Source organism: Arachis ipaensis, chromosome B08 (genome assembly GCF_000816755.2).
Source record: "Arachis ipaensis cultivar K30076 chromosome B08, Araip1.1, whole genome shotgun sequence".
NCBI lineage: Eukaryota > Viridiplantae > Streptophyta > Magnoliopsida > Fabales > Fabaceae > Arachis > Arachis ipaensis.
In genome coordinates this window covers 61,119,971-61,127,772 of record NC_029792.2, presented here as the reverse complement: position 1 = coordinate 61,127,772, position 7,802 = coordinate 61,119,971, and the positions used below count along the sequence as shown (strand labels likewise).

The following is a 7,802-nucleotide window of genomic DNA, read 5'->3' as shown; positions in this document are numbered from 1 at the left end:
TCTATTCTTTTCTATTCTTGCTTTCTAAAACTTTGTTCTTCATCTAACCAATCGACAAATATTGAATATAGACATACAAAGATCATGAGGTCTTTTTAAAGGTTGTAATGGGGCCAAGGTAAGGGTAAGAGTATATATATATAAGGCTAAGTGAGCTATAAGTTGAATCCTTAATTAGTCTAAGGTCTCACCTAACATATACATATTCTACATATTTTATAACTTCCTTGGGGTTCCCAATTTTTCTCTTTCTTAATACATACTCATGTACCAATTTCAATTTTTGATTCTTACTCATGTGCATTGATTTCTTTACTAAACTTATCATTGGGGTAATTTTGTCCCCTTATTTACTTATTTAATTTAAAAGAGGGTTTTTTTTTAAAACATAAATAGAACATATATCAATGCACATGGTATTTTAAATTTGTTTTACATGAGCATGCTCCCAAAATCCTTATTACTTTATTGAGTTAATCCTTTTCTATCAATCCACGTTCCCATGTTTCCCCACACTTAGTGGATACACAATCTCTATCTTAAGCTAACCAAGGATTCAACTTGGGATTTTTAATTTGTTTTTCTGTTTAAGGCTAGTAATGTGGTTATAGAACAAGAGGGGATTAAAAGCTCAAGGGGGCTAACAAGGGTGATGTAAAAGGTAAGCTTATTTGGGATAAGTGAGGAAAAATTTAAATGATGGCCTCAATCATCTCTTGGTATGTATCTATATTCTATATTGGACATATAGATTAAAACAAAGTAAAGATCACCAGAATAAAAAAGAAGGGCGAACACACAAGAATGAAATAATTATGGTTAAATAATGTAACCATACAATTATACTCAAAAACTCACAGGTTGTGTGTTCTTTGGCTCAAAAACCATATATCAGTTATGTATGTCATGCAAGTAGAAATCAAGAGTTCCCCTTATGCTCAATGTGACTCTTAGGGTGGCCCTTAAAATCTTAGTATTTTTCCTTGAAAAATGTTGTCAGCTTAACTAACATGTAATGCTATATATATACAAGGTGTGTGGATTGTTGTGATTCTGTTGTACTAAAGTTTTTAGTTTACTCTTTTTATTTTCAATTAATCCAATTTATCGTATGCTAAAAGGGTAAACTAAACTAATTAATCTATATGTTCTATATCACAACTTAATAACTAAAATTGCAACTAGACTAAACTAAATATCTAATATAAATATATAAACTAAAGTGCAAAATGCAGAAATACAGAAAAAATACAGCAAAAGAAAAGTGTCCAAGTACTGAAAGATGAAAAATACAAATAAAAATACAGAAAAATAAGCAAAATAGGATAAAAGAGTCTGAAAAGTGGTTCACTAAATTCAAGTACGCCAGAGATGGAGACCTCCCGACACTTAAATAATAGCATCGTCCTCGATGCTCACTCAAGCTGGGTGTGAGAAGTGTCGTCTCCGGAAGGGTGTGCAGTAGGTATCTCGGTGGTAGGCTGAGTGTCTGCAGTCTATGGAAGTGTAGGAGGAGCTGCCTGCAAAAGCGGAGGCTCTGTCTGTAGAAGAATCTCCAGATCTGCGGCCTGGATCTGGTGGCGGTTCCGGGCGGGGGTGGCGGCAGTGGGGTCGTGGAGGGAAGAGGAGAGGGAAGAGGGAAGAAGGGGAGAAGGGGGTGGCACCACCGAGGGGGGTCGGTGGTCTGGGCTGGGCGGTGGTGGTTCTAGGTGGCGATGGTGGTGGTGTGGTGGTTGGAGAATAGGAGAGGGTAGGTTGCAGAGGGGAGGGGGTTGGGGACGAATGGGTGACGCAGAATGGTAGGTTTCGCGTGGGTTGGGGTTAAGGATTTTGAATCCACGCAAACGCATGGAGCACGCGATCGCGTAATTGGGGTGAAAAGGGGTGTGACGTGGCCGCGTCGTTGACGCGATCGCATGAATTAGGTAAAAGGGAAGTGACATGTACGCGTGAAGTACGCGAACGCATCGCTGAAAATTGTGCTAAACGCACAGTTCCAGCGTCGTTTTGGCACAACTCTCTGTTTCTAAAAAGGGCTCCACAAAATCCACACGACGCGTACGCATTGCTCACGCTTTCGCGTGGGATGTGCATAGGGTAAGTGACACGTTCGCGTCAGGGACGCGAACGCATAGGCCAAATTGTGCCAAAGGCACACCAGCCGCACGATTCCAGCCCAACTTTCTGGGCATTGGATCTTTACGCCGATTTCCATTCGACGCCCACGCGTGGCCTGCGCGCCCGTGTGGGGTGATTTTTTTTTATGCAATTATGCAGTATGCAATATGCAGTGCTAATGTAGATGCTATGAATAATTCCAAGTTCAATGAAAATAAAATAAAATAAAAACAAACAATACGAAATAAAATTGAAAAAAGGAACGATCATACCATGGTGGGTTGTCTCCCACCTAGCACTTTTAGTTATAGTCCTTAAGTTAGACATTTGATGAGCTTCCTGCTATGGTGGCTTGTGCTTGAATTCATCCAAAAATCTCCACCAGTGTTTGGAATTCCAACAGCCTCCGGGGCATGTAAAGCCCTTGAATTCATCCCAAACGAGGCATGTAAAGCCCTTGAGAGGCTTCAAACAGAGTCTCAGGCTCCCGAGGTGTTGAATGTCAGAACAGATTCTAAGATCCTAAACTTTGCTTTTATATCCGCCTTTGTCTTGATCTATATTTTTCCAGCCGGGCAGTTTGGAAATTGTATTCTCACCAAGATGGCCAAATGTCTTCCGAGACCCATTCAATTGAACTTGATACCAATCATTGTATTTCAGATTGAAGTGTGGAACCTTATTGAATCTTGCACACCAGCTCTGAGTGTGAGCCATTTCCCTCTTACTCTTAAAGCCGCAAAGAGCTCTAAGCTGGCCATCTGTTTCAAGAAAACCATATTCAAGTGGAAAAGTAAAGATAAAAGCTAAAGATTTTACCCACTTGAAATTTTTATTGGGTGGTAATGGCCTTGGGATAGGTGTTTCCAGTGGTTCTGCAAGCTCTACTCCCTTGTGTTCCTCTATGAATTCCTCCACTTCCTTGCAAACTTCTTCAAATTCAACCATGTCTTGATCAAAGTTGTCGATATCTTCCTCATCACTCGAGTCATAATTTGGAGGTTGAGAAAAGTTTACCTCTGCATTATCTTCGTATTCACTCGGGGAAGATTCTTCGATCTCAAAGAATTCACTTGCGGATGCAAGTTCATTACTAAGAGAGCTTGATTCATGATCATCAATGCTAAGGGAATCAGCTTCTTGGTCTGTTCCGCCTAATTCTTCACAAGGTATATGCCTTGGAGGTTCTGCACTATCCTCCTTAGCATCAATTTCAAGCTTCTCGGTGGAATCCTTTACAGTTTTCGATTCCCATGGAGGTTCAGCATCTCCTAAATCTTCAACCACTTCTTCCTCTGCAACTATTATGGCTTCCTCTACTTATTCCAATACAAAGCCATGTTCCTCATTGTCCACCAAAAGTTTCTAGTGTCTCCTTCATGCTTCACTCTTCTTTTGATTCTCCACATGTAGCCATGGGAGTACTTTGAGTGCTCAAATATTGGGAAGCTAATTTATTTACTACCTCAGTCAAGGCAGTCGTGACTTCCAGTACATCTCTTTGCATCTTCGCTTGCCCTTGAAGAAGAACACGAAGGGTGTCATCCATTGGAGATTGGGATGGATATGAAGGTTCATTGGTTAGAAGAGAGGGCTCATAATATGGAGGTGGTTCTTCTTGATAAGGATATGGAGATGGTGAATATTGAGGTGATGGTTCTGGGGAGTAATTGGATTGGAGTTGGGGTGGATATGGGTTAAGGTCATATGGAGTTGAAGGGTGGTAGGTGGCTTGTGAGTGTGGTGGTTCAAAGCTGTGTTGAGGAGGTGGTTCATAGGTGTATGGTGGGGCTTGTCGGTAATTACAAGGGGGTCCACCATAACTATTGTCTCAACATGCATTGGTAAATGGTCATTGTCCATGGTATTTTGGAAGGTGTTGTTGCCAAAAGGGTTGATCAGATCCTCGTGGCTCCATCCATCTCTGATTGTTCCGACCTTGATGCATGTTCCTATTATAACTTCCATTCCTTATGACAGCATTAGAACCAAACTCAAAGCGATGGGGTGAGAATTCATAGTAAATAATAAAAATTAAAAATAAAAATAATTAAACAAGTAAAAGAAAATATTTACAATAACCAATAATAAGGCACACAGTTGCGACTCCCCGGCAATGGCGCCATTTTGAAGAGCGAAACTCTCACGCGATCTAGAAATTTCACAATAAATTCGCATTGTAAATATAGCTTCTAGACCGACAAGAATTCCTTTCTTACAAACGTTTTGGTTGTCACAAGTAACAAACCCCTTTAAAATTAATAACCGAAGTATTTAAACCTCGGGTCATCTTCTCAAGGAATTGCAGGGATGTATAATTTATTATTGGTTATGAAAAAGGTATGTTTTTGGGGTTTTGAAAAGGTTTGAACAAGTAATTTAATTGATAAGAAAAATAAATTAATAATTAATAAAACTCTTGGCAAGGTATAAGAATTTGGAATTTCTCTCCTAGTTATCCTTATCAGGAGTGATGAGGATTGGATTTTAATCCCACTTAGTTAAGTCAAGTGGACTAATTAATTTAATCCTCAAGTCCTAGTCAATCCCTGTGGGAAGACTAGCTTCAAAGCGACCCAAATCAATCAGCAATCTGCCAATTTCAATCACTGCTGAGTTTGACAACTCAAGTGTTACCAATTACTTAACCAAATCCAAAAGGAAGAAAATATCAAATTAAATTAAAATCATCCATGACATAAATAAAATAAAACATTCAAATCTTAACATGGAAAATTCATAAGCCAGATTAGGAACATTAACAAGTAAAAGCATTGGAATAAATAAAAGTAGAAAATAAATTAAATGAACATTGAACCTGTGATTTGAAGAGAAGTAATCCTAAAATTAAGAGAAATCCTAATCTTAATCCTAAGAGAGAAGAGATAACCTCTCTCTCTAAAAACTACATCTAGATCCTAAAAATTATGTATTATGAATGTATGATATGTTGTTCTTTGATTCGTCCATTCTCTGGCTTATATTCTGTATTTCTGGATTCAGAATTGGGCCGAAAAAGGGTCCAGAAATTGCTGGGGGCGTTTTCTGCAGATTCCTGTACGTGGCGTCTGTCACGCGTTCGCGTCATCTGGGAGTTTTCCTTGTCACGTGTACGCGTCGATCACGCGTACACGTCATTTACGTTCTGCTTAAGGCATGCGTCCGCGTCAATCACGCGTGCACGTCGATGCCTTTTCTCGCTAGGCACGCGTTTGCGTCGTCCATGCGTTCGCGTCACTGCCCTTTTCTTCAAAACTCCATTTTTGTGCTTTCCTTCCATTTTTGTATGTTTCCTTTTCGTCCCCTAAGTCATTCTTGCCCTATGAAACCTGAAAATACTTAACACACAAATCACGGCATCGAATGGTAATAAAGGGTAATTAAAATTAATATTTTTAAAGCATAGGAAACATGTTTTTCACATATATCACACAATAAGGAAGGAAAAGTAAAACCATGCAATTTACATGAATAAGTGGGTGAAGGGTTGAACAAATCACTTATATTAAGCACAAAATACATCATAGAATATGGGTTTATCACCCATCATGCCCTTCATTCTATTATATTATTGGTAATCAACATTTGATACATAATTATTGTATGATTAACTTAATTAATAAGTATTTGATTTTTTCAGAGGTGACACTGATAGTGATCTTGGGATATTTTTTACTATTTTGTTTTATTATCGTTTAGTAACTTTGGAGCTTACTTAGATTATGTATCATGCTATGGTATTTTAAGATCAGAGTTTTAAATGTTGTTTCCCCTTTGATTTCGTGTCTTGTAGGATTCGTTTGCTGGTGAAGGTAATTATGGTCAACCTTCTAGACAAGGTGATATTGATGGTGTTTTGATGGTGTTCTTAACTTGCCTTTGCAGTTTTTTCCCTCTTCCTATCATGAATATTTTGTTTGATTCTCTTTTGTAATAGTATGAAGCCAGTGTTAGTTTAAGAGTGTAATGAAATTGGTTAGTTTTTCCATTTATATAATATTCGTTTTGTTCAAACTATTTGTTCAATATTTCAGTTGAATAATTTGAAGGTACTAATATTATTTATTGTGTTATTAGATCCATGAGATCGACAAACAAATCGATAAGCTCTCTGAGCTACTTCAAAAGCTAAAGGTACCTATTATCGCCATCATTTGTTGTTAGCTAGGTTTCATCTACAACTGTTACTAAATGGAAATGTTGCAGGAAGCTAAGGAAGAATTAAAAGATGTTACAAAAGCATCTACTATGAAAGGTATATTGCATCAAAGTCGAATTGGGTCATAATGTGTGAGATTTTTTTGGCATCAATATTAGCTATGTAAATATTCATGGTTCATATTGCATCAAATCAATAATTTTTAAATATATTGCCTTTTCCATTAGGACATTATGAGTGACTGAAACTTAATGCTCTATGATCACTGACGGAAATGCAACATCATTTTCAGCAATTAAGAAGAGGATGGAGAAGGATATTAATGAAGTTGGAAAGATTGCACATGGTGTCAAAACAAAAATAGAAGCTATAAACAGAGATGTAATGAGACGAAGATAATGACTTGATGTTTTAGTAGATGTTAGTCCTGAAAATTCAAACATATGAGGAATTTTTTATATGGTCTTGTTATTTGCAAAACTTAGTATAGTTGAACAATACATTGAGTTTATGTTTCAAATTATAGTTGATGTATCAACACACTTTGATGTATGGTTGTTACTTATTATTATAGTTGATGTATCAATACACTGTTTATGTTTTGAATTATATTGACTTGCTTGTTTATAGTACTTTTCTTTTAGTTTGATAATACAATGAATTTGTTTATTTTTTGTAATATTATTAATATTTGAATACAAATTAGGTAAAAAAATTGTATTTATTAAATTTATATTTATTTTATATGAAAACAAGTTTATTTTGCAATGGAAAAATCTAAAAAAAATTCTATTTTACCATGTTGACTAATTTACAGAAGAATTTTCTATCTGTATTCAGAGTTTGGAATGGTTTTTTAAGGCTCCAATTATCGATGAAAAATCTGTCGAAAAATCTGTTGCTAATTACCGACGAAAAATCCGTCGAAAAATCTGTCTCTAATTACCGATGAAAAATCCATCGAAAAATCTATCTCTAATTACCGACGAAAAATCCGTCGGAAAGTTTGACGTTCCAGAGAAATGGAGGGGAGAATTTATCGAGGAAAAATCTGTTAGTAACTGGTAAAAATCTGTCGGTAAATTACCGACTGAAAAAATCTATCAGTAAATAATTTTCGACGAGACTTTTACAGAAGGACAAAATCCGTCGGTAACTAAAAATCCGTCTATAATAAAGACTAAATCTGTCTGTATTAAACAATTTTCTAGTTGTGGATGCAGGGAAAAAAAAATAACAACGAAATAAAATGAGCAAAAGACAACAATGAAAGGCAAGAGATAAAACACACTAAACGATTGTCATCTTTTATGAAAATGTTATATAATGAGGTCATGAGGAGCAAAATGTGTGCTCATGTATGGTATTTGGCCTGGAGTGTTTCATTTGGTTTACAATAAATTATATCATTTCAACTTTCTAGTCTGTTTGAAATAATGACGTTATCTGCAAAGAATTTTGGTAGAAGTGAATGGATAATTGAAGTACATATATAATATCAGAATTTATTCAATTTAATGTTGTT

The 7,802-nt window shown here is 36.5% G+C and overlaps 1 pseudogene; it reads left to right on the top strand.

Annotated features, from left to right (window-relative positions):
- LOC107614216 overlaps positions 3,603-7,802 on the top strand; it is a 7,349-nt pseudogene continuing 3,149 nt past the window's right edge.